The sequence below is a fragment of the Equus asinus genome, chromosome 2 (assembly GCF_041296235.1).
Source record: "Equus asinus isolate D_3611 breed Donkey chromosome 2, EquAss-T2T_v2, whole genome shotgun sequence".
Lineage (NCBI taxonomy): Eukaryota > Metazoa > Chordata > Mammalia > Perissodactyla > Equidae > Equus > Equus asinus.
Genome location: NC_091791.1, coordinates 1,341,730 through 1,368,346, shown reverse-complemented (window position 1 = coordinate 1,368,346; position 26,617 = coordinate 1,341,730). Strand labels below are relative to the sequence as shown.

Genomic DNA, 26,617 nt, shown 5'->3' with positions numbered 1-26,617 from the left:
CGAAGATGCCCTCCGGGCCCTCAGGGCCCTACCGATTCAGGGTCCCAGGGCTTAGTTGGGGTGCATGGGGGGGCGCCCGGTGCAGCAGGTGTTGACCCACACCTGCGTGCAGAGCTCGCTCGGCGTCTGCTGCGCTGTGGTCCGGGCAGGGCGGTTTGGGATTTACTTTCACATGGCTTCATTTCTGTTAAGAATGACATCTGTCCAAGTAACAAACAGGTTTGTGGGGACATGTGTTTTGCTTTTATTTTCTCCTTCATCACTGTTACGGTTTTTCAGATCTGTTGCAACTTCCTGTTTTTGCCGTAGCGCTGCTGCTACCCTCGCCGCTGCGCAGCGCACTGTGCGCTGTCCCGGTGGGAGGTGGGAGGCTGGGCTGCGCACGGTGGGGTCATGGTTACTCATGCTCCCAACGGAATGTGGGGGAGCGGCGGGACTGACCGAGGGGAGACAGAAGCGGCCCCAGTGGGGATTCAGGGACTGTCCAAGACAGCGGTCACCAGGGCCCGGGGGGCGGGGATCTCACCTAAGTTTCTGACCCTCTCCACCAGACTCCGTCCTTACACACGCGGCCCTGGGGACATTTGGTGGTGTTAGAGGAGGGTTCTTGGGGCAGGAGGCCTGGGTGCCGCTCGGACCGGCCTGGCGGGCCCCAGCTCCTGGCTTTCAGGTTTCGGTGGCTCTGCTGTGCTGCCCAGCTTCAGCCTTGGCTGAGCTTGCAGGTGCCTGCGTGGCTGACTCGGGGCCCAGGAGAGCTTGTTTGTAAGGACTGCAGTAGCGGGGTCCCAGCGACTCGGGGCCCAGGAGAGCTTGTTTTTAAGGACTGCAGTAGCGGGGTCCGAGCACCTCGGGCTTTCCATTCACTCGTCTTTTGTGAGCTCTCCTCAGAGCTGGACCCCTTCCAGGGGCTGGAGCCTCGACAGGGAGTCCCTGAGGCCTCTCCGTGCTGGTTTCCCACCAGCATACCCTCCAGGCCTGTCTCTGGGGGCGTCCTCTGAATTGGCTGGGCACAGGCCAAGCCCTGGGAGAAGCCTCCCTGAGGCCACTTGTGTGCCACCCCCACCCCCCATTTCCTGCACCTCCCCTGTCAGTCCTTAGCTGAGACAGGAGGGCCCTGCAGGCAGTGGACCTTAAGTCTGGAGCACAGGGAGAGGGCTGGGCAGGAGAGGCCTCCTGGAGAAATGGAGGATGCAGCCTGGGAGTGGGCGAGGTCACAGGAGGGAGCAGAGACAGAGAAGCGAGGGTCCTTGGGCCCAGCCAGGAGAGGTGAGGAGGCCAAGGAGGGGCCCTGGGAGTCCAGGGAGGAGTGTATGCTGGGGGCATGAGGAGCCGGAGCCAGCAGGCTGGAACTGGCAGGCCAGAGCCAGCGTCCGATTGGACGTTGTCGGAGGCGCCTTCCATGTTGTCAGGGCTTCACCCTCCGAGGCAGGGCTTCCACTCCCCTCGTCTTATGGGGACAAAGCACAGTCCGCATGCAGGGCAGGGGGGGACTTGCACCCAGGCAGCTTGGCTCGTGGCTTGCATGCTGGTCCCCGTGCTGCCCCAGCCACCGAACACAAGCAGGAGATGGACTCAAGGGTGGCTTGGGATGTGAGAGATGCCCTGGGTGTGGAGACTACAAATGGCTGGGGAAGCGCTGGGGCCTGAAGGCGTGGGAGCTGACCAGGGCAGTAAGGGAGGGGCGGCCACTGGGGCCACTGCAGGGCAGGGGCGGAGGTGGGAGGGGAGCCGGTCTGCTCGGGAAGCACGTGGCTGGTGTGGGCGGTGTGGCTGGCATGGGTGGTGGGTGGTGGGGCTGGTATGGCCTGGCACGGCCGGCAGGGGCGGTGAGTAGCAGAAGCCGGGCACTGTGGGCCGAGAGGCATGTATATTTGATTTTGCTCAAATGCCCGTTCCTTTAGCACCCTGGGGACTGCGGCCAGTGGGCAGATGCAGCGAGGTGCGCCTGCCTTGGCCTGCCATCTTCATCCCTGGGACCCGCACCATGAGTGGGGACGGTCAGTGCCCTCCTGCAGGCGTGCAGGGGCTGTTGGAACTGCTGTGGGCTGTCCGTGTTTTGTAACTACTGATAAGTGAGTCAGTCCGGAAGGGGAAGAAGGGGGCCTCCCGAGGACCCGGAGGGTGAGTGACTGAGCTGCTCGGGGAAGTGCAGCCAGAGAGGACGGGCGCCTGAAGGCGTGCTGCGGGGTGCCTCTGAGAGTGGGGGCCCACGTGGCATGCGTCCCGAGGACCCAGGGTGATAGACACGAGAGCACCGACCATGTGCTCTCCATTTCTATCTTCTTAATAGATAAAATTCCCACTCGGGAAGAAAGTTAAAGCTTTTTCCTGGTTTCTAGGAGAAAACTTATGTCTGTGAGCCTTGATGACCTTGATAATTTTAGTTTTTTTATAATGAAAAACATCATATAGAGTGACCCCAGAAGGCCTCTGAACTGCCTCCTCCGTATCCTGTGAGGCTTTTGAAGTGCTCTCAGCACCGCCGGCATGGCAGACCCCTGAATGGTGTCAGCGTTCTGGGGCCGTCACTGCACCAGGAGTCTGTGAGGGATGAAGAGCACTAAGCTTTAACATTTTGTTAGCGAATGAACACCCCTTACCTCCTGGGGGGAGCCGACGTGGGGTCTGCTGGTACCCCTGTCCAGTGGGGCTCCCAGGCCTGGTGCATGCGCTAGGTCTGCTCCCTCAAGAACGAGAGCCATGCCCTGCACCCAGACATCTGTCGCAGCATCCAGGTGTCCTGAAGCAGAGCATGGAGCAGAGGGACCCCTGGACAAGCTCTTCTCCTGTCACAGACGGGGGTACTGAGCCCCCTGTGCTGAAGTTCCTGAATGCATGGGTCCTCCTCACACACTCATGGATCGAGTCACGCTGCTCCTGCCCTCCTCTGGCTGCATCTCCTCCAGCATCGTGAGATTTACTCAACATTTTAACTGCTGTGGAATCCGTTTTCACTGCATGGACATCCCGAATGTCTTCACAGACACCGCTGGACAGTTTCTTGCAGTCACAGCTCTGAGCACTGAGCTCTCTCCACCCTCCTCAGGACGTGGGTGGATCCCTGAGTGCCTGTTGAGGAACCGGCTGGTGGGATCTGGGTGAGCTGCTGTCCAGTGTGCCTGGACAGAGTTATGTACATGCATGCTGTGTACACCCCACATTACGTACGTGCACATCACACACGAATGTAGTGCATTCCACACGTGCACACGTGCAACGATACAGCATCTGTACGTGTGTGTCACATACGTGGACGCTTACTGCTACCCGTGGTGGGAGGGCGCCTGGTGTTCCACATCTCGTCAGCTTTGGGTTTTCTCGGGCTTTGGAGGGTGGCTTTGGAGGGTGTGATGTGGTGTCTGTTCTAGTTTAATTACATTTCCCTGGTTCCTTGTGGTATTGAGTGTCATTTTTGAGACTTTTTCCTTGGATTTTCTAGGATCTTTGTTTCAAAATTGTGTAGCCTTTATAGACCTTCTATGTAGATTATTGACAGTTATTTTGATGAGAGGTGACCGTGGGGTTTGTAGGATGGCTACTGTTCTCTTGGTCAGTGACACTGAGTTATTTTGGGTCATTTAGTTTCTCAGGGCTGCGTTTAGATGTGAGCACAGAGAGGTCTTTTAGCACGGGGCTCTGCACTGGAGATTTCTTTGCTGTCTCTTGTTGTGCTCACCTCTTTTGTGACGTCCTCATTGTTTCTCTTCCATGTGCCGTGACACTGTTTGGAAGTCCCTGATCAGAGGTTTGGGCAGTCTTCCTGCCTAAAAGCACTTAGAGTTCCTGGGTGACCCTCTTCACTTGCTGTGGGGCCCTTCCGTGTGTCCGCGGCTGGCTTCTCAGAGCTGGGCCTCGGCCAGCGCTGTTGTGACTCGCTGTGGAATTCCAGTCTGTCTCTGGTTGGGTGGCAGGTGAGCACTTTGAGCGGGCAGGTCCCTCTGGAAGCAAGCCCCTTGGCCGGGAAGAGCCTTCCTTGCCATCTTCCAGCGCCGGATGTCGGGGAGGATTCCACAGTTTGCTGTCAACTCCTCAGTTCCTGGGTGCAGCCGAGACCTGGATGCAGAATCTGAGGAAAACAGCTGTTTGTAACTGGATTAGTTTGCTCGTTTGCGTAGGCACCAGTAGATTTTTCTCTTCTTGCCTCTTTTCTGGGTTGATGTGGCTGTGGAGCAGGGAGGGGCCACGCCCAGGGCCTTCAGACCCAAGTTGTGTGGGGTCGTGAGGTCATCGTGCTGGGTCAGACCACGTGTAAGTTAGAAGGTGAGGGAGCTCGAGCCCGGGCTGCAGTGAGGTGAGGGCTGCCTGGGGGTTCCTGTGCCGGTTGTCTGTCTGACGTGGATGGGTGTGTGCAGGTCACAGCCTGAAAATAGCTTTTTACTCTGGACCTCTGTCAAAAGTTCCTTCCTGCTCACCTACAGCATGGCTTGTGGGGCGCGGGGGAGTGGGGCGCCCCTGGCAGGTCTCCGGCTCCTCCTGCTGTGGCTTTTCTGGCTCCGCTTCCCAGTGGGCCTGGTGCTGCTCCCTCACGATCAGCATCCCTGCGGAGGGTCTGCAGGTTCTCACCCACGATGAGTTAAAAATTAGATGGTGATTGAACGTGAATGTGGCCACCAAGACTTTTTAGTGTACAGAAGCAGCGTGGCCGCCAGACGTTGCGTTTCTGTGCCCCTGTCCCTGGGCAGTCCTTCCCACCGGCTGCATATCTGGCGGGGTGGTCAGGGCCACAGCGGAGCCTCCCTTGGCAGCACGTGGGAGTGTTGTGGGAGCACGCGCCCAGCACGCATGGACACATGCTCGTTGACACGCATGGCCTGCCCAGAGAGGCTCTTGCTCCACAGAGGGTGTTCATGTCCTAATTGGGGATAACCTTCAGGATCGCCGCTCGCCTCAGCTCCCGCCCTGGACCACGAACAGTGGTGGCACATGCGTTGGCGTTTCTGCCTCCCGGAGTAGAGGTCCCATCCGCTCCTTTGCTGGGGACCCGAGTCCCTGTCAGGTGCTCTTGGGTGGCGAGGGGCTCTGTGTGGGTGGAACCCTCTTGGTCCTTCCTGTGGTGGCTCCAGGGTGGCACGGAAGAGCCTCGGTGTGGAGAGGTTGGCTGCAGTGAGGATCTCCACCTTTTTTCTTTTCTCTGCCGCTGGAGAAAGTACTGGAAGGGGGAAGTGAAGTCATAGGCACACGCAGCGTGAATGTTGGTGTGTTGAGTCTTGGCACATTTTCACATGCTTTGCTGCAGTTGATGTGTTGGCTGAAGCCCTTGGACTTTCTCTGCTGGACTGTTGAGAGTCAGAGTGGGACCAGGATATTCCCAATAGCCTTTGGAGCTTCCGCGGCATCTTGCTGACTTCTGTCACAGACCTTCTGGGCCCTTTCTGGCTCCTGTGCAGGTCCAGGCGACACCCTTGAGTCCCCAGCCCTGGCTCTGCCTGCGCCTGCCAGTGCTTCACTTCCAGGAGCCACCAGGGCCTGGGGACATGTGGGCTTGTAGGAACTGCAGTCATCTCAGCATCCCTGACTCAAGCCCTCGGCTTGGTGTGCCCGCCCTGCCTGCCTGCTTTGAGCCGAGCCCTCCCCTTCAGGAGCCGGGTCAGGCGCAGCCCCCTCCAGGACCCTCCCGAGCCCTGCTCTGCCCCGCCCTGCCACCATCACTGCCCCCTTCCTCTTGCCTGGGCTCCCTGAGCTGGCCTCTCGCCATCTTGCAGTCTTCTGACTACGAACCGAAGAAGTGCTCCCCAGCTGGGGGAGAAGTGCCTGCTGGCGTCTCTCCACGCATGGGGCCGTTTGTTCTAGCCTTTGTACACAGATGTCAAGTGGTTGACACAGCAGCTCCGTCCTGCATCTTCCCTGAGGGCCAGGCCCCCACCCAGCCTCGGCCCCACTGACTGCAGCATGCGTGTTGTAAAGGTGTCCCACAGTGGAGAATTAGTCTTCCCTTTGGAAGTCTGTGTTGGCTGCATTTATTATTGTTACTGTTATTTAAAAGTTGAGGCAAAATTCAGATACCGTCAGATTCACTCTTAGTGTGTACAGTTCAGTTTTTCAGTATACTCACAAGGTTGTCAGCCATCACCACTGTCTAATTCCAGAACGTTTTCATCACCCCAGGACGAAACCCAGTACCCATCAGCCTTTGCTCCCCGTTCCTCCCTCCTCCCAGACCCTGGCGATCACTAATCTCCTTTCTCTCTCTGTAGATTTGCCGCTTCTGGACGTTTCATACAAATGGGCTCAAACAGCATATGTCCTTCTGTGTCTGACCTCTTTTACTCAGTGTGTGTTCCGGGCTCATCCGTGTTGCAACGTGTATCAGAACTACATTCCTGTTTATGACCGAACACTGTTTTGTTGTTTGTGTAGACCGCCTTTTGTTTCTCCATTCATCAGTTGTTGGGCATTTGGCTATTATGAATAGTAGTGCTACGAACGTTTGTGTACAAGTTTTTGTGTAAAAGTAAACTTATGTTTTTAAACCTTGGGCATATACTTAGGAGTGGAATTGCTAGGTTGTGTGATAACTCCAAATACAACTTTTTGAGGAACTGCCAGACTGTTTTCCAAAGTGGCTGCAACATTTTGCATTCCCACTGGCAATGCACGAGGGTTCCAGTTTTTCCACTTCCAAAAACAACACTTGTTATTGTCTATCTTTTCCATTCTAGCTGTCCTAGTCCGTGTGAAGTGGTTTCAATTTGTGTTCCCTGATGACTAGTGATGTTGAGTGTTTTTCCATGTGCTTATTGGGTATTTGTATATCTCCTTTGGATAAATGTCTGTTCACATCCTTTGCCCATTTTTAAATTTAAGAAAATTGTTGAATTTTTCTTTGTATATTCTGGATACTAGATTCTTATCAGATACATGATTTGCAGATATTTTCTCCCATTCTGTGTGTTGTCTCTTCTTATTCTTGGTAGTGTCCTTTAAAGCATAAACAGTTTAAATTTTGATGAAGTCCAGTGTATCTGTTTTTTCTTTGGTTGCTATGCTTCAGATGTCATAATATCTAAGAAATCATTGCCTATTCCAAGGTCACAAAGGTTGACCCTGTCTTTTCTTCCAAGACTTACAGTTTTGGCTCTTACATTAGGCCTTCAGGCCATGTTGAGTGAATTTCTATGTGTGGTGTGAGGTAGGGGTGCCACCTCATTCTTTTACATGTGGATGGATATCCAGTTATCCCAGCGCTATTTGTTGAAAAGACTCTTTTCCCCCATTGAATTGTCTTGGCATCCTTGCTGAAAATTAATTGATCCAAAATGCACAGAGGAATTTCCGGACCCTCAGTTCTGTTTGCTTGGTCTGTGTGTCTGTCCTTGTGTCAGCACCGCACTGTCTTGATGACTGTAGCTCTGTGGTAGGGTTTGCATTGGGGAAGTGTGAGTCCTCTAACTTTGCTGTTCTTTTTTGAGATTTCAGCTGTTCTGGGTCTCTTCTGTTTCTGTGTGAATTCAGGGATTAGCTTGCCAGTTTCCACAAAGGAGCCAGCTGGAATTTTGATAGGGATTGCATTGACCTGTGAGTTGGGTTGGGGAGTGTTGGCATAATCTTAACATTACGTCTTCCAGTCCATGGACACAGGGTGTCCCTCCATTGATTGAGGTCCTTTAGTTTCTTCCAGTGATGTTTGTAGCTTTCAGTACAAGTCCAGCACTTCTTTTGTTTAATTGCTTCCTAATCCTTTTGCTTGCTGTAGATTTCCTGTTTCTTCTGAGTTAGTTTTGGTAGTTCGTGTCCTTCTGGGAATTTGTTGTTTCATCTAGGTCACCATTTGTTGGCATGCAGTTGTTCATAGTATTCCCTTATAATCCTCCTTATTTCTGTAGGTTAGTAGTAATATTCTCTCTTTCATTCCCAATTTTAGTAACTTGAGTCTTATGTTTTTTGTCAGTCTAGCTAAAGGTTTGTCAATTTTGGTGGTCTTTTCAAAGCACTGACTTTTGGTTTCCTTGATTTCTCTCTCCTGTTCTTCTGCTCGTGGTATTCTGCCTTTAGAATTAAATCATACAGAAGCCTTTCTTGAAAATCATGTTGCTGCTGCAACTCCTGTCACTCTCTGCTTGTCTGTCCTTGTTTTCCGTCCACACCAGGCCGCTCGCCTGCTTGTTCTGAGCAGAGGCTGTTTCTGCAGCCGCCCCTGTGGCCGCCCTTCTTTTGAGTCACCTGTGGTGGGCACAGGTGGCGTGTGACCCTGATTTGGGGTCCTCTCTCCTGCACGACCAAGCTTCGGGGCAGTTGTCCTCTGTGCACCTGGCACCGGGCGAGGGGCTCTTACCACAGATTGACTGTTGCTTGAATAAATGCAAAGCAGGCACAATCCAGTCTCCGGCCGATGCTCCTCTGAACGCCCTGGCGTCTCGGCTCCGTGCTGGCTGCTCTGAGAACCTGAAGGGACGTGGCTGCCAGCTCCGTGGGGCCTGCGGGCCCGTCGCAGACCTCACGCTCCAGTGGGCTCTCGCCTCTCTCTCAGCTCTTGCACCTAACAGTAGGGAGAAGCAGCAGGTACTTAGAACAGCTCTTTGTTGAGCCACCCCCCGAAGGCCGCCCAGCCTGGGTCTGTTGTGCAGGTGCTCCACTTGGCCCGGGACCCCACACACCTGGATTGACCTGCACGGCGCCAGCTGCAGCTTACCTGTCTGATGCCAGAGGACGAGGCTGTGGTCGGCCCTGGTCCTTGGGGAGTACGGCCACTTCTTGACTTGGAGGCAGTTTGCCTGAAGCCCGTTAGGACCAGAGGTGGCACACTCTGGTGGCCTTCCCTGTGATCACGCTTGTTCCCACCGCCCTGACCCGCCCCCTCTTGTGCTCTGTTGAGGAGAGAAGCTGCTCCCAGCAGCAAGGCCAGTCTTGTGAATGCCTTTCTTCCAGTTTTTTTTTTTTGTTTGTTTTGAGGACGATTAGCCCTGAGCTAACATCCACTGCCAATCCTCCTCTTTTTGCTGAGGAAGATTGTCACTGAGCTAACATCTGTGCTCATCTTCCTCTATTTTGTATGTGGACACCTGCCACAGCATGGCTTGATGAGCAGTGCTAGGTCTGCACCCAGGATCCAAACCTGTGAACCCTGGGCTGCTGCAGCAGAGTGCGTGGACTTAACCATTACACCACTGGGCCAGCCCTGCCAGTGCCTTTCTTAACCAATGTGAGCAAGAGGTTGACTCGACCTCAGAGAAGCAGAGCGTTTTGTGGAAAGCGCTAACCCAGCAGTGTCCCCCAGCTGTCTTCTTCCTGAGAAAGGCTGTTGGCAGCCCCCTGCTGCTGCTCCGTGGCCAGGAGCCCCTGGAGGTCAGGGTCGCAGCTTCCAGCACGGAGTACCTTTTGGGGGTGGCCTGAGGAAGCCTCCTCTCTGGGACAAAAGCTGTAGCAGACGCAGCTGCCAGACTGGCTCCCAGGGCTCTGCTGAGGGGTGGCCTGCTTTCTGCCGACCGCAGCCCTGGACCTTCCCGGCTGGCATGCAGGGGCTCGCTACCTTGAAGAATTTTCAGGAGAGGCGCGTCTCGGCTCACATGGTGAGCCTGGCACCCGTGTCCAGTACTTGGGGTCCTCAGGGGTTCCTCAGGGGCTTTTCTTCCCCCACAGACTGTGGTTCTGCCCTGTGCATGTGGGCTTGGTCTGAGCGCCCTTGCTGTGGGGCCGCCCCTGCTCAGGCATGTGGAGTGTGCTCTGGGGAGGGACACAGGCCTCACCTCACCAGTGTCCAGTGATGGAGAGCAGTGGGTGAGCCTTGCCCTCAGGGAGGATGTGGTTCGTCAGGGAAGAGAATGGCGAGATTATTTTCGAGCTGTATCTTACCTGTGTCAGCCGCAAGGCGCTCTGTGGGGTAGGCAGAGCTTCTCTTGCTAGTTTAAGTAGAAAAGGAAGTTTTAAAGACAGGTGGCTCCTGGGAAGGGCCAGGAGTCAGGCTTGGTGACCCAGGGCAGGAGTGGCCGAGTCTGTCCCCGCCTCTGGGGGCCCTTGCTGCTGCTGTTGGGCAGGGTGTGCTGCTGCAAGGACTGCCTGGCGGCTTCTGACAGCTGGGGTCCCTCTGTCAGCCCCTCCCCTTGCCAAGGCAGGTGCCTGGCCCTGCTTCCTCCTGTCACTGGCTGTGTGGCTGGAGCCCAGGAAACTCCCAGGGACAGAATGACAGCCCTGCTGCAGGAGGAGCAGTCCTGGGAGGAGCCGATGTCATCCACGTCAGCCTGCGCCCCACCCCCCCCCCCCCCCAGCATGCGAGTTGTGGGTCTTTGAGATGCTTAAATTTTGGTTACTATAAAGGACAGTGACACTTTTGCTTAAAAGGGTCTTTTCCAACAGCTTGTTGTTAGCAACCTGAAAACAGACATTTTAATCTGAAATGTAAAGAAAAGAATTGGAGTGTGAAAACTCTCCTTTTCGTGGCTTCTGTTTGATGAGGTGTGCTCTGCGCAGAGCCTGAGCTGAAACGGACCGCGAGGGCTGGCTGCGCGGGGCCACATCAGGGACATGGCTCGTCCGTCTCTGCTGCCTGGGTGCTGGGAGTCGGTTTGCAATGGAACGTGGTTCTTTGTATGTTCCTTGAGAATTTTAAAAATGGCCTTTGCCAGAATTTTTATAGCTCCAAGATGGAGACCAAATGAGAGTGTGTGTGTGTGTCTGGGTGCGTGTGAATCTAACACGTCTGTATGTAAAGAGACGTTGTTTTAATATAAACTGCTTTCCACTTATTGCCTTGACTATACATTGATTTTTAAAAATATGTGAGTGCTGAAGTTACAGCCTTTGCAAGTTTCGCTTCAGGGCGACGGAGGACTCAGAGCCAAGCGCTGACGGTGGAGCAGGGTGTGGGTGCTGGCGGCCCGGCACTGTGCCTGTCTCCCTTCACTCTGGTCTCGTTTCTGAGTCCGCATCACACAAACGAGCAGGTTTCGGGGGCCTCGTGGCGTCACTCTGTGTTCAGATGCAGTGCGGGCGCTGTCACTGAGCATGAGACCTTGGGCTTTTCCCCAGGCTGTTGGCCTGAGGAAGGGGCGGGCGGTCCCCTAGCTCCTGGCTCAGGCGCGGAGCCCCCGCAGTTTGCCGGTCAGTGTCTTGAGGAGCAGGAGTGGAGGCCCTCCCTTCGGGCCCCAGTCTTTTCCTCTCTGTCTGGGCTCCTTCCAGAGGCCGCCACGGCATGCGGCGTCCGCGCCCAGCTCCCCTGCTTCACCACACTGTGTCTTCCGTGTCCTCCTGTTTGCATGCCACAGGAGACCTCTCCCAGATGGCCCACGTGACTCTCCACAGTGCGTCCCCAGCAAGGGGACCAGGGTGACCGTAGCTGGCCTAGATGCCGCCGCAGCTTCACTTTGCCTGTTGGGGGATCCTGAGCCCATCCCAGAATCGGTCAAGGGGCACTGAGGAGGGTGCATGCGCCGGCTGGCCTGGCTGGCCTGCTGCCCCCCCTTCAGGCAAAGGGCAGTGACACCCACTGGCCAGGAGGGGACGAGCGATGGTGTCTCCGAGGAAAGAGGGTGCCTGGGCAGCCGTCCCAGCAGCCAGCACACTGTCTCCTCCATGGCGTGCCGAGGCTGCTGCCACTGTTGGCCAGCGTGGGCCTTTCCTCCTGTGCTTCGCTCAGCTGTGGGAGTGCTCGCCTGTGGGCTGGGCCTCGTGGGGCCAGCAGCTCGGTATCCATGTGTGTGTCTGCCACCTGGAAGCCCTCGTAGGTTTTGCCAGAGTCTGTCAAAGGCTGGGGGAGCTTTGCCTGGTATTTTGAGGTTGGGAACTTTGGCTTTTGAGCTGGGTGTGAAGTGTGATGTCAGGAAGTGGCAGGACTGGATGAACTTGCACTTGTGTATGTCGGCTGTCATGTCTCTGGACCAGCTGTCACATCTGTGGACCAGCTCTCGTGTTCGTGGATATCTGTGTATCAGCTGTCACATCTGTGGACCAGCTCTCGTGTTCGTGGATATCTGTGTATCAGCTGTCACATCTGTGGACCAGCTCTCGTGTTCGTGGACATCTGTGTGTCAGCTGTCACACCTGTGGACCAGCTCTCGTGTTCGTGGACATCTGTGTGTCAGCTGTCACATCTGTGGACCAGCTCTTGAATCTGTGGTTGTCCATGCACCAGCTCTCGTATTCATGGACCAGCTGTCATGTTCATGGGCCTGCTCTCATGTTCCTGGTGGCCAGATGCACAGAGCACTGGGATGGCATCTGGGATTTGGAGCACCTCAGGGCTGTGAAGGACATCTGGGCTGGCCTGGGGGCCTTGGCACCATCTTTCCTGTCAGGACTGCTGCCATCATAGGGTCAGCTGGCTGGTTCTCTGGCAGTGGGAACTTGGGAGGTACTCCTGGTCCTGCTTGTCTGCTCACACCCTGTTTTTTTTTTTTTTTTTGGTGAGGAAGATCAGTTCTGAGCTAACATTTGTTGCCAATCCTCCTCTTTTTGCTTGAGGAAGATGGTCCCTGAGCCAACATTCGTGCCAGTCTTCCTCTACTTTGTATATGGGGCGCTGCCACAGCATGGCTTAATGAGTGGTATGTAGGTCCGCGCCTTGCATTCAGACCTGCAAACCCTGGGCTGCCAAAGCAGAGTGCGTGAGCTAAACCACTACGCCAGCGGGCTGGCCCCATTTTTTTTAGAGAACAAATTGCAGACTTGGATGTCTTGTGACTCGTTTCTAAGTTCAGCCTGGCAGTGTGCTGACAGCCCAGGCCAGCAGACAGTCCCCTACTCGCTGATCCTCCCCTCTCCTCTGCCCCCTGAGTGGGGCCTCTGCCTGCTCACTATGCAGCATGCCAGCCCTCCTCGCCCGGCGCGGCCTCTCCCCACCCCAACCCCAGCTCCTGCTCCTTGGTCCCTTCCCCTGAAGCGGAGACAGCCCCCAGTAGGATCTGTGCTCGGGATCTGAGCAGTGCTTGGGGCCACGTCCTGGGAGCTGGTCCCCATCCTCACCTGTCTGCCAGCTGCTGCTGGGCTGCACCCGCTCCCTGAGGCATCTCAGCCAGTCCACAGCTGAGCTCTCATCCAGACAGCACCCCGGCCCGTTCCACGCTGACTCTCGCACTCATGAGTTGGCTGTGACTCTTTCTCACCCCAAATCCAGTTCATTACCTGAGGGCTTCGTAGCGTGTGTGCAGGTGGTTATCGCGGGGCTGTTGTATGCCTGGGAACCTGGGCCTCTAGGGCCAGCTGGGCCCGAAGCAGCTCTCCGAGGTGGTGAGTTGTGCCCGCTTCTGGTGCCCACTGAGATGCAGCCCATGTCCTCGTGCCCCTTCTGCTCCTCTTCGTAGCTCTCCTGCCACGGACAGCACGAAACCTGGTATCTGTGTCTTGTCTGGTTTGGTCTGTCCCCTGCAGAGCGGAAACTTGCCATGCACATCCACCTTGTGTGTTGCTGGCACCAGAAGGCTTGCAGACTAACCTCAGGTCCAGGGGCCTGGGAATACATCTTGGCGTTCACTCGGGTTGTGCGAAGACTGTTGACATTGATTGTGTTGCCCTCTATCTTCTTCTTCCATCCTTGAGAAGAAAACCTGAGTCGGGGCGAAGGCTGTGGTTTTTTCTTAAGCTGACAAATGACAGGCCTGGGGCCACTAGCTGTGGGTGAGCATGGGGCGGGTGGGAAGGAGGGCTGAGGCCAGACTCTGGGAAGATGTCTGAGGGATGCTTTCTACAGGAGTCTGAGCGGAGGTCCGGCTGGGAGCCCACTCCCCAGCCCGTGAGTCCTCTGAGGCCTGGGTGGCAGTGTCTGCAGAGGAGCGGCCTTTCCACCACACTGCCAGGTCCCCGACCCCATCCCTCTCTTCTGCTCAGCCTAGGCTCACCTTGTCTTCATTCCAGTGCTGCCCTCTGCCCATTGAGGGTGAAGCAGACCTTCTAGAAAGTTTTCAAAGGAGCACTTGTCTGACTTGAACAAAATGCAGTGCTTGGGGTGGTCTGTACATCCTGAGTCTGTGCTGCTGGCCACGCTGAGCTGGGGCTCCTTCCTTGTGGGGTCACGGCAGTCCCTGTTCTCATGAGCTGACAGCAAACACAGGACCAGCTCCAGAGTCACAGCGAGCGGTGAGAGAATGCTGCTGGGAGGAGCAGGAGCCACGTGAGGACCTGGGGAGACCTCCCTCCCACCGTGGCAGAGGGGCCACGAGAGCAGACAGCAGGAGGGGCGAGGAAGAGGTTGGTGGAGGGCAGGTCAGGGTGGAGGGTGTCAGGCTGTCGGGCCTGCAGGGGCAGGGGCAACTGTGGGTTTATTTTGAGTGTGAGGGGAGCTCATTCAGGTGGTTGGAGGAGGAAGGACTGGACTGCCAGCACCGCAGGGCTGATGGCTCCTGTGCACATCTTGGGCTTGGGAGGGGCTTCTGGAAGGTGGAGTCGCCGGGGCCCTGCCTGGATGGAGGTGTCCTTGTCTTCGGGCTGGTGCTCCAGCTGGGGTCATTGTGCTTTCAGGACCTCAGGCCATGACAAGGGGGAGTGGCTGCAAATGACCACAGGACCTTTGTCCTTTTGATTTATATGTATTTCTCTACCTAAAATCTTCGCTAGACCTCCACTTTGGGCTACAGGAATGGATGGGTAGTGGATGGTAATAGTTTGAGTTCGGGAGCAGGGCAAGGCTGGAAAGCAGCTTGATGTTTTTTTCCCTGTCTGGGCTGTGGAGGGGGGTCCCCTGGCGCAGCCATACCTGGCACCTGGGAGCCAGCCAAGGGGTCTCGCCTTGTGCCGGGGTCTGCTCGCTGCCCCGCTGCACCCGCGGTTCTGGTTCTGGCGTTCTGAGGGTCTTTGCCAGTCTGCGCAGGGGGCTGGCGCCCAGGACGGAGCCCCGAGTGGATGTGAGTTCTGTCTGCGGTGCTGCCTGGCGCTTCCGTGATGGTCAGGTCTCAATGTGAGCGTTGGCTGTGTGTTTAAATCAGGGAAGTTAGGCACAGGCACGTTCCTGTTCCCAAGTTCTACAAAAATGGTAATAGTTTGTGTTTTAGTGAGTGAGTGTAGAATGTGCACAGGGCGGGAAAAGCTACAGAAAATACCAGTGTGTCTGAAGAGCTCGTAATTCCGGGTTGGCGTGCTGGGGAAGTGTAAGATCAAAGGCATTCTCTTCTCAGGACTGCTGTTAGAGCGAGAGGTGTGAGTGGGTGTCCCCTGGAAGTGTCAAACCAGAAGAAAAGAGGAGAGAAGGGAAACCAACCCTGAGCCCCCTTCACCTCCGGGTGGCTCCGCTGGTCCGGGCGGCGTTGCCCGTCAGGCGTAACCAGTAGGGGTTTAGCAACTGGAGGGGGTTGCCCTCCGGCCGTTGCCAAGGAGGCACATCCCCGGAAGGCGGGCTCCATCCCGCCCTCCACGGCCATCAGCTGAGATCGCAGAGGGCTGGGGGAGAGTCACCTTGCTTCGTCAGCTCGGACCCCCAGCGTTGGGTCTCAGAACCGCGCTCCGCGAGCCTGTGCTCTGGGCCAAGGTGCCACTTTCGGGGTCTGCTGGCTCCACCACCACCACCTTCCGCTTCCTGGCCTTCACCGCGTGATGGCTTGGGTCTCCTCTCGCATCCTCTCGCATCCTCTTGCTTTGTGACTTCTTCCCACCTGCCACCGTCCTCTTGGTGGTTGAGGAGGTGGGAGGCTCCTGGCACTTCCTGCATGGGAAGACCACAGTCAGTCCAGAGACGGACGGCACACCACCCAGGGAGGCGGTTTGTCCCAGGGGTCCCTTACCAACCTCGTAAAGCCCCAGGGCTTCCTTCTCCGCCCCAGTTCCACCACTGCCTGTTGTGAATTGCATCTTGGATGTGTCCAAGAGCTTCGATCCTGCCTCCGTGCATGTGTGACACGGTTTTCCGTGGTGGCAGCTGTCATGCCCAGTGCCTGCCTTGGGGCTCCTGGGTGGTCCCTTGCCTCCTGTCAGTCAATCACCTGTTTGGTTCTCACACACATTCTGAGTCAGTGCTTGCAAAAATAGCACTCGTGTTGGGGCTGGCCTGGTGACATAGTGACTAAGTTCACACACTCTGCTTCAGTGGCCCGGGGTTTGAGAGTTTGGGTCCTGGGCACGGACCTACACGCTGCTCATCAAGCCATGCTGTGGCGGTGTCCCATATACAGAATGGAGAAAGATTGGCACAGATGTTAGCTCAGTGACAATCTTCCTCAAGCAAAAGAAAAAAAAAAAAGCACTCGTGTAATTGAGAATTGGTTCCAAAAGTTCTAGTGTTGTTTGGAATAGACTATATGTATCAAGAGTGTTTTTTAAGTGGCTAAAAACTAGTGATGAGAAATGAGCACTAGCGCGGGGAGAGGGGAGTGGAAGGTGCCGAGTGATTTCGGGGCACCCAGGACCATCCCATTTGGAGCTCCTGGCAGTGCTGTGACTTTCCATGTGGCCAGAAGGTTCTCGTCTTTAAGATGGCTACATTTGGTTTATGTATTCATGCAGCAAGTGTTCACTGCCTGTCTGCTTTGTGCCTGGCCCCGTGCTGGGTGGAGGAGCAGCACCTGTGGGCTCTGAGCTGTGCTTGGAGAGGCCACTTGGATAGGCCTGGCATGAGCCTCCTGAAGGCGGGAACAGCCACCGTGAACTCAGAGATGGGGGCCGTCTCGGTCGCGGCCCTCCGCCGCCGGGTGCAGTGCAGACGCCAGTGAGCGGTCTCCACACTGTTATTTTACAGCTTTTGTGCTGAGCAGAGAGTTTGAAATGTCACTGCATATTTTATAGAGCGTATTTTAAGTGGTACATGTTTGAAGGTTTATCCAAACCTAAAAAAACCTAAGAAATAAGCCAAAGACTTATCTAAAGCACTTTCCATCCCTTCACCTTCAGCCCACAGCACGTGGAAGTGCACCCTCTGATGTGGATGACACGTGAGGTGTTTGGGTTTACAGTCGGTCTGCACACTGCCTTCCCACATGGCTGTGGAGTGGGGTGTTAGACAGCGGGAGGGTTCAAGGGTGAAGCATTCCATTTTGGCCTAGACCCTGAGACCGGCTCAGCAACGCCTTTCCCGTATACACACGTATGCAGCGGTTCCTCCTCGTTCACAGTCTGTGCGTTTGGGCTTGTGTTGTGGAGGTGACTTCAGCGAGGAGTTAGGAGGGGAGACCCCTTCTCTCCATTTCATCAGGGACAGAAAAGGGGGCCGTGCCATGAACTCTGGGGGCAGTGAGACCTCCTGTCGGCCTGGCTGTGACCTCTGGGGCAGGCTGGGCGGCACCAGTCACCAGGAGTGATCGTGGGGTGTGACTGTCACTTGGACACCTGCATTGCTGTCCTTGGCTCTCCAAGGAAACCTCTCAAAATTAAAACAGTTTCAAGACATTAATTTATTTAACTATGTTTAAATAATTTTGAGAAAATTGATGAAATGGATGATTTTCTAGCAAAATATGCATGACCACACTGACCCAGGAAGAGAGAGAAAAGCTAAATCGGCCAGTTTTTGGGGAAAAAAAGGTTGACCAACTTGTCGAAGTCGCTGGCCCCCAAAAGCTCCAGGGGTAGATGTTTCGAGAGTGGGTTCCACCCAGCTGTCAGGGAGCCTCCAGCTGCAGTCCTGCCCGAGCCGTCCAGCTTGAGAGAGACCAGGAACCATGGCCGACAGGCAGCTGGCAGACCATCTCGCTTCTGCATGTTAGCGAAACAATCCCAGCGGGGATCCGGTAGCAAAGAATCAGAGGGGGAAGGTGTTTGTATTAGACATGGAAGCACGGTTTCCTGTCAGAAAGGTTAGGTAATGTGAGTCAGCATGTTAGTAAGTTAAGTTACCAATAGGAGACAGCTTCTATATGGTCATCTCTATAGATGCTGAAAATATATTTGGTAAAATTCAACATCTCTTGATTAAAAAATGGTTACTCTTAATATAATTGAAATGGGTGTATACTTCCTTGGTATGACTTTAAAATGTGGGATCAGACGTTTCCATTAGAGTCAGGACAAGACAGAGATGCTTGGTGTAACCCTGATTGTTTAATACCCTCCTAGAAGCTCTCGCTAGTGCAGTGAAGAATTAAACATGAAAAGAAGAGTATAAATACTGGAATATTAGAATGGAGAGACAAAGCTATTGACAAACGTGATTACGAGTCTGGAAAACTCAAGAGAATCTGCTGAATTCAGTAATGAAATTAATGCATAAAAGTCAGTAGTATTCTTTTATATCCAAACAATAAGCAGAAGAGTCCCACTTAGGATGATAAAATACATAGGCGTGGCCTTAAGAAATATATTCTCTCTATGAAGATAGTTGGCATAGAAGAGAGGCTGAAGAGAGGATGGGGTAGGTGGAGATGATATGCCCTGGTTATGAATACAAAGACTTAATGACTGAGGGAGAGAGAACTAGTGACTTTTGCTAACAGGAGACACTGTGTGTCACTTGTGGCGCTGTGGGCTGCAGGTGACAGGATCTGTCTCTGACAGGGCTGTTGTTCATCATATACGTAGTGGGGAGGCTGCTGGGTGGGCTGGGCGGCTCAGTGTGTCACCAGTGCTCCAGCCCTCCATCTCTGCATTCTCTCCTTTCTGTGCTGTGACGCTGTCCCTCTTGGATAAAGGCTGGATGCCACCATCAGGTTCTCACAGCGGTCTCTGCAAAAGCAGGAAGGAGACGCATGGTGTGGGGATGGGAGTGCATGCCAAAAAACCCAAACAAAACCCCCCACTTTTTCCTTGGGCAACTTTCATAAAACTCGTTAGTTTGGGATAATTGTAGATTTGCGGCCAGGCTGCGGATGGCACGGAGTCCCTGTGCTCCCTCAGATGAACATCTGACACGACCGTGGAGCCTTTGTCAAAGCTAAGAAATGAACATCCATACGACACTTGGACTGACTCGCGGACTTTATTTGGGTCGGACCAGGTTTCCACTACGTCCCTTCTCCGTCCCGGGTCCCGTCCACGGTCCTGTGAGCACTATGTTTCGTCATCCTGTCCCCTTGGTCTCCTCTGGGGCAGGGCGGTTTCTCAGCCTGGCTTCCGTGTCCTTGGCACACTGGGGAGACTGGTCCAGTATTTGGTGGGATGTCCCCAGTGTGGGTTTGTCTGGCATCCTGTCATGATTAGCCTGGGGTCATGAGTTTCTGGGAAGAAGACCACAGAGGTGACGTGGCCATCTTTCCACATCGTGTCAGGTGCTTGATGTCGTTAGGACTTGGCATCGTGATGCTCACCTGACCTCCAGTTAAGGGGGCAGCTGTCACCTCCATGGTCAGGCCACCCTCCTCCCTGCTCTGCCCTGCGTGGGCCCATCCCTGAGTCCACTCCACACGTGGGGGGAACCAAGCTGCCCCTCGGGGCACCTACATGTGTTGTTTGGGACTCTCCTCCTCTATTGGTTTATCCACTTGCCCATTTCTCTCGGTGTGGACTCGTGGACGTTCGTCTTACTCCTGGGTCACAGTCCAACACCAGTGTGTTCAGGTGCTCAGAGCTCCCCAGCTCTGACCGTTGGGGGTCCTTCAGTTGGCTCCTGTTTTCGTGCCCATCCTGCTGTTTTCTGAGCTCTCCCTGACTTTCCGGCCCTATAACATGCTCCCTGCGACTGAGCTTGTGTTTTCCCTGCCCCAGCCCTGGAGCCAGCCAGTTTTCCAAGGAGTCTGGTTCTTTCCTTGGAGGCTGGTGTTAGGCACAGGATTGGGGTGCTGGGGTGCTCGCTGCTCCCTGGTCATCGCATGCAGCTTTCCTATCAGGGAGGGAATCTTCCCGAAGGCACACCAGGATTCCCGGGTCTTATCCAGACTGTCTGCTGCCCACCCCAGGCAGATGGCAAAGGGAAGCTGGTTTGCTGTGGCCAGCTTACATGACCTCTGGGTCACCCCTGGGCGGGTACATTTGCCTCTGCAAACATCTGGGCTGCTGCCCCCAGGCCACCAGCAGTACTGCCTTAAATCTCTACAGCACTGCCTTGCAATTTGACAAGCAAATGAACATGCAAGTGGCAGCCAGGAGAATTCTTTTTTTTTTGTCGTGATTCAGAACTTTGTTATAAATATAATTTGGTGAGTAGGGGCACCAGAGGTGGAGATGGTGCTGCACACAACTGGTGTAGGCTTGAAGGCTGAATGCCACAGAGAGAGAAAGACAGACAGACAATCCACCCGGCAAGGGCAGGCCAGCAGCATTCTGGGGCCTGTAACGCTGGGTTGGTGGGCACGCAGTGGGGATCTTATCCAGTGCTGGCAGGGCCCCAGCACCCTGGGGGCTCTCTGGCCGAGGTCCTGGGCGGTGCCGGCTGTGGGCTCAGCTCACGTCGTTCAGGGCCTGGTGGGACATGAGGCCTTGTCAGGAGGACGCTAGGATGTGTGGGGGCCGAGGCGACTTGGGTCCCCTGCCCTGCGCCGCAGGCAGCTCACTAACAGCCAGGAAAATTCTGAGAAAGAAGGGTAATGAGTAAGGACTGCTTTAGGGAGACATTAAGATGCGACGTAAAGCTGTGAGAGCCAAACAGTTTGGAGCTCGTGCACCAAGAGAGGTGGGATGAGTGTGGTTAACAGTGCCATACTGCGCATTTGAAAGTTGCTAAGAGAGTAGATCTTAAAAGTTCTCGTCACCATGAAAAAAATTTGTAACTAGGTGAAGTGATGGATATTCACTAGACTTATTGTGGTAATCATTTTGCAATGTATATCAAATCATATATGAACATATATCAACTCATCACATCGTGCACCTTAAACTTGTACACAGCTATATGTCAGTTATATCTCAATGACACTGGGGAAAAAGGAGAGAGGTCAGGGCTGGCCTAGTGGTGTAGTGGTTAAGTTCACATACTCCGCTTTGGCGGCCCGGAGTTCATGGGTTTGGATGCCAGGTATGGACCTACACACCGCTCATCAGGCCATGCTGTGGTGACATCCCACATACCAAATAGAGGAAGGTTGGCATGGATGTTAGCTCAGTGACAATCTTCCTCATCAAAAAAAAAAAAGAGAGGTCAGTGGGACATGTTAGAACCTAGAAAGAGACACAAGCACATGAGAACTTGGTGTGCGATGAAGCTAGCATTTCAGTCAGAGAAATGGATTCTTTGGGCAGTTTCTGGAGCAGTGTGGCAGCCCTGTGAAAGACAGCTGACCCTCCTCCTCAGTCCTCCCATCACGCAAATTCTGAATGAGTCAGAGGTTCATTGGGTCTGAGAGAGTCAACTGCGGGGCACACCGTTGTTTTCTATACTCCTCAGAAAGGAAAAGGAAAACCACTGCCAGAATATAATCAGCATGCACTTGCGGGCGAGGCAGACTTTGATTTCAGAAATGTGGAAAATTTGCATGTGGGAACAGATAAAATATAGTAAATATGGAAAAGAAAAGAAACAGAAGAAATACCAAAAGAATTAAAAGAAAAATCTTGGCATAGAGAAAACCTTTCTTAGTAGCATGTGCACACTCAGGCACTCACACACACGCACACTCACAGGTGCACACTCATACACATACCCCCGGTATCCACAGACATAATAGAAAAGACGGATGAATTCATTCCACGCTTGGCGTATTTGTGTGCCAGGCCCCATCCCAGGCTCTGGGGAGATGCTGGTGAACAGAACAGAAGAGTGTCTTCAGCCATGTTGTGGTCCCGCCAATCTCTAAAGGATGTCATTTTCAAGAAGTTTATTTCCATTTAAATTGGTCTGTGAAGGTGAAGATGCAAGGCGTGGTGTGATTTTTGCACCCAGTGCCCTGCTGTCTGTCCCCCTGGTCCAACTGACCTTCCAACTTCGTTATATCAATACCTAGTTATTTAAAATCTATTATTTAGTTTTCTCTAAATACAAAGTTTACTAAGAAAAGATTTAACATGGATTATGCTTCCACTTTTTTGAATCATCATATAACAGTGCTCAATTACAACATCTGGAAAAACATTAAGTTTTGGTTGAAGCGTTGGACCATCTTCCTAGTGTCCACGTGTGCGTCTGTGCAGATCCGGGTGAGGTTTCACGGGAGAGCTTCTCATCGAAACTGTTCTCACAACGACGGATCGTGACGGTTGCTCTGATATTTCAGGAGTTCCTAGCAGCTCCATGGGATCAACAAAATCATGAAGTGGTCTTTAACTTAATCCTTGAGTTTTCCATTTCAAGCAAATTAAGAATTTTTGTGAAACAATTGAAGCTTAATAAGAATTGAAATTTTATTGCCAAAAACATGTAAATTCACTACATATATTTGCAAGAAGTGAGGCGCTAAATATAAATTGCAATGATATGTTCTCATTAGTATTCTTTTTTGAAATTCTTTTAAATATTGGATATCTGAAAATGTCTGAATAACTCCAGTCACACAGCAGGTAGTGTTAAATTCGGATACTCACTGCATCTTTTCTTTTGGATTGCCATGAGTTCTCTGGTTTAAAATAATTTGTTTTATTTAAAATGTTTTCTGTTGTGGGGCTGACCTAGGAAGTTCTTGTGGACATCGCCTCGTTGATGATCATACATGTGCACAACCTTCAGGGGACCGCGTGGGCCTGGGTCCCCTCTGCCCAGTGCCAGCGGGGCTCTCTGGGCGCGTGGCCCTGTGCCCCTCCGCGTCCACCCAGCGCTCCGGCTTGGCCTGGGGATGTGCTGCAGTGTCTTGAGGTGGAGCTTTCTCCTCCAGGTTCTGTTGTCCTGCTCTCTTGCGTGGTGTCAGATGTCACTGGGAGGGGCAGCCATGGGGGGTGCTCTGGTGTCTCCCTGGCTCCTCTGACCCCCACCTCTTGTCCTCACAAGAGCAGCCTTCACTGTTTCTTCATTTGGGGTGTTTACTTTAATATGCTATTATATATTGTTGTATTTCTAAGTACCAACATCCTCACATTTTCCCCCTAGAATTCCAGTGCACTAAGAATAAAGCCACGGGACGTGCTAGGAGACTGTCTGGGAGCGGCAGTGACTAGTTCAGGGATGCCCATCGGGGCTGCCCGACGCAGGGTATTTCTCAACTGTCAAGACAGCAGGAGGCCAGAGGCCCTGCAGTGGCACTGATCTGAGGCTTCATGTCTCCTGTGCGTGTGGGATCCCTTTGTCCTCCCCGGCTGTTGCTGTGGTGCTGTCTCTCACTGCCGGGGCGGCACATCAGCACTCCGCAGCCCACATGGCTGTCCTGGGGGGGGTGCTGTCCTGGAGGGGTGCTATCCTGGTGGGGTCGCTGTCCTGGTAGGACGCTGTCCTGGTAGGACTCTGTCCTGGGGGGCCGCTGTCCTGATAGGGCGCTGTCCTGTGGGGCGCTGTCCTGGTAGGGCGCTGTCCTGGGGTGCCCTGTCCTGGGGGGATGCTGTCCTTGGGGGGCGCTGTCCTGGGGGGCCTTGTCCTGGGGGGTCGCTGTCCTGATAGGGTGCTGTCCTGTGGGGCCCTGTCCTGGGGGGGGTGCTGTCATGGTAGGGCACTGTCCTGTGGGGCCCTGTCCTGGGGGGTCACTATCCTGGTAGGGTGCTGTCCTGGTGTGCCCTGTCCTGGGGGGGCGCTGTCCTGGGGGTTCGCTGTCCTGGGGGCCGCCCTGTCCTGATGGGCGGGCTGAGGAGTGAAAACAAGATACTCCCAGGGGTCCTGTCCCAAGTCCTGGCTGCCTGGTCCAGTCTGGCCGTGCCCCTGCCCAGCTCTCCTGCCACGGGCTCAGGCCCTGTGCCCTTCGGGCATGTTGCCTGGCCCTGACCTGCGGCCACGTGGAATGCAGATGAGGCAGACCCCTTTGGCTGGATGAGGTGAGGGACGAGAGGGAGACACAGTGGGACTGACCAGCAGAGCCCAGAGTTTGGGGACTCCTGCTGAGTGAGTCTGAAGACCTGCATGGAGGGGAGGCCATGCCACACTAGAGGCCTGTGTGCAGGTGCCCCCGGCCCACGCTGCTGGCTCTGGGCGCTGCCCAGCACTCTGGTGATGACCTGATGGCCCACCTCCCCGCCTGCCGCCGCTGGGTGTGGTTCTGGTGAGCAGGACCATCGCTCACTAGAGACCATCGATAATCAGAACCACCACCTTGGACCCAAATGGCTGTTGGGAAGCTTGGCCAACTTAATGAACAGCCAGTGTGTGCTGCACCCTTTAGGTACGGGCACCGTCGTAGGGCTCGCCTGTGTGTTAGGAATCCAGTCCTTGCAGCAGCCCTGGGTGCTGTGCACTGTGCTGATCCTACTTACAGAAGAAAACCCTGGGGCTTCCAGAGTGCAGAGCTGGGGCCAAGCCCAGGGCTGGGCTCCGGGCTCCTTGCCTACCCTGAGCGTGGAATTTCCCTCAGGGCTGGAGGCAGTGTAGGCCACCTGTCCCCTCCCTGCTGAGGCTCTGAGGAGCAGGGCCTCCTCTTGGGCTGTGTCCCCTGGGGAGTCAGGGGCAGCCTGAGGGCTGGTGGGTTCCGGGGCATTGATGCCCTCTCCCTCTTAGAAGTGCGCTGATGCCTGCCCAGGAGGGATGCAGGACCAGGTCCCCAGAGCCTCTGAGGAGTGCGCAGGAATCTGAGGTCTCACTCCTGCCACTGGAAGGGCAGTTGAGGAAAGCCATCCGCAGAGAGCGACGTGACTTGTCCAGGGAGCAGGGGCTCGGGAGACCCCAGGTGCCCCAGAGGCTGGCTGTGAGTGAGAGCGCTGAGGGGCTGCTCCCACGTGAGGCTGGAGGCTTCGATGGAGAAAATTACTGATGGGGAAATGCCCTTGGCCCAGGGATGTGTCCTTCAGAAGAATATGCAGCGTGTCTTTCTCAGCTGGCGAGACATCCCTGGCGGGGGTCGGAGAGGACATGGGGGTGCGCTCAGCTCTGGATGGAGAGGTGTTCCCGAGGTTCTTTCTGACAGAGACAGATGTTCGCTCTGGAGGAGCTGAGGTCTCTGGGAGAGGCGCAGGTGCTGGAGCGGGCCACCCCGCCCCGCCGTGTCCCAGTCTCGGTTGGAGGAGGGGATGTTGGGGTGCTCGGGAGCCCACAGGGTCGTGGTGGGCTTGCATTTCCCTTGCTTTCGTCGGTGTGTCTGGCTTTTATGAGCATTTTAACATTGCGCATTCTCTGGTCGTGTAAGCTGGCTCACATGCTGTGTCTGGCTTTTCTCGTCACCTTTGTAGCCAGGACCGAGTTCAGAGGGAGCTACGGCCAAGGCAGTTGGAGCTCGTGTAACCCCAGCCTGTCGCACGCTGCCACACCTTCCTGTGTGGCTGTCCCTGTGGCCGTGTGTTTGCAGGGAGCCGTGGAGGTCCCCCTTGCTCTGCTGAGGGTTGAAATGTCAAGACCTGGGTCATTTCCAGAATTGGAATGAAAGCTCCTTTTTAGAGAAATGTCAGCAGAGCTTATTTTGCATATGGCTGCTTTTGCACATCCTTGGGTTTTAGTGAGGTGTTGTGGTGGACATGTCATATGAGCCCTGTGAGGATGGTGTTGTGTCTGTTTGCTGATGTCCCGGGGCTGGCATAGGTGCGTGGCACACGCTCAGGGGCAGTTTCTCCCCTTTTGTTTAAAGGGGTCTGCAGTGATGACTTCTGTGAAGTGCTGCCTGAGGCTCTGGGGAGAGGGAGGAGCCGTGGTCCTGGGTGATGGGCGTGGGAGCTGGGGGCTGAGGGGAGGACTGAGGAGCCTTGGGCAGGAAGGGAGGGAGCCTTAGAGCTGAACTGAGAATAGAAAGTGCGCAGTGCAGCTCTGTGTGCTTCCAGGGTCACGGAAACGCAGTGACACTGCGTCTACAGTACGACAGATGAAGCTTCCCTCGAGATGTGCCTGGAAATGATTCTGCTCCCTGGAATTTTAAAAGTCCGTTGGGCAGTTTTAATGTTAACGTTAGGGCCCTGAACTTAGGAGGAAGGTCCCGCAGAGCCAGGCTCCAGGCCCATTGCAGGCTGTTTGGATTCTTTTGTGTGTTGTCTAAACGCCTGCCTTCTTCCTTTGTGGCCGGGTCTTTGCACATCCCCGAAGGACTGCAGGACACCTGCCTGCCTGTGATGTTGGCCTGGCGCCTGCCTTCTGCCTGAGCGTTGGTGCTTTCTGCCTGACATGTGGCCCCCAGGGGCTGGCGGTGGGCTGGGCGCGGCCCCGGCGGGGTTTTAGGTGACGAGTGGCATCCATCCCCACCAGCTCACTCCGGTCACATGGGGTGGGGAGGGATTGCACAGGCAGAGGCACCAGCGTAAGCTGCAGGCAGGAGTGTGCATCGGCCCTTGATGGACGTCGCTGTCAGTGATGTCAGCCTGGCTAGAAGTCATAAAATTTGTAACCAAAGCAATCTCACCACATCCCCAGTCATTTGGAAACTAGTGACAAGGGAAAGACCAGCACTTCCCTACCCAGACCACAAGCATTTGAGTGTATTTACTTCTAGGCTTTTCCCCCCGTAGAAATCCGTTTATTTGAAATTCTGTAAGCCGTGTTTACATTGGCGAGAAGGAATCAAGGATGAACTTAAACAGCTGGCTTCCGGGCTGCCTCTGCTGCTGGCCCTCAGAGCAGCCTTTCGGCCTGCTGCATGCATGCCCGTGGCCTTCGCTCCTGTGTGGCCGTGTGGCTGGGGCTTCAGGCAACTGGGGGTGCCGAGGACCCCGCCATGTTGCCTCCCTTTAGCTTCTTTCTTTCTTGTTCAATTGCTTACTTCTCAGACTTGCTGCCACAGGGCTGTCTGCCATAGGTAGTGTTGTGGCTCTGAATTTGAAGCCAGTGGCTCCCCTCCACTCCTGCACCACAGTGCTTTGGGGAATGATTTCTCCCTGCTGCCCACTACAGCTCTCTGTGCACCGTGGATGCTGC

The 26,617-nt window shown here is 54.8% G+C and overlaps 1 protein-coding gene across 3 annotated transcripts in view; it reads left to right on the top strand.

Moving 5' to 3' along the window:
- Positions 1-26,617, top strand: part of INPP5A (inositol polyphosphate-5-phosphatase A) — a 227,386-nt gene that overhangs the window by 9,958 nt on the left and 190,811 nt on the right. The window contains exon 1 of one of the 3 annotated variants that reach the window (XM_070520576.1): positions 1,833-2,121. The exons of the other annotated variants lie outside the window; for them this stretch is intronic. The gene's annotated coding sequence lies outside the window, so the exon portion shown is untranslated. Of the gene's footprint in view, positions 1-1,832; positions 2,122-26,617 lie in introns of those variants that run through there. 3 annotated transcript variants of the gene reach the window in all.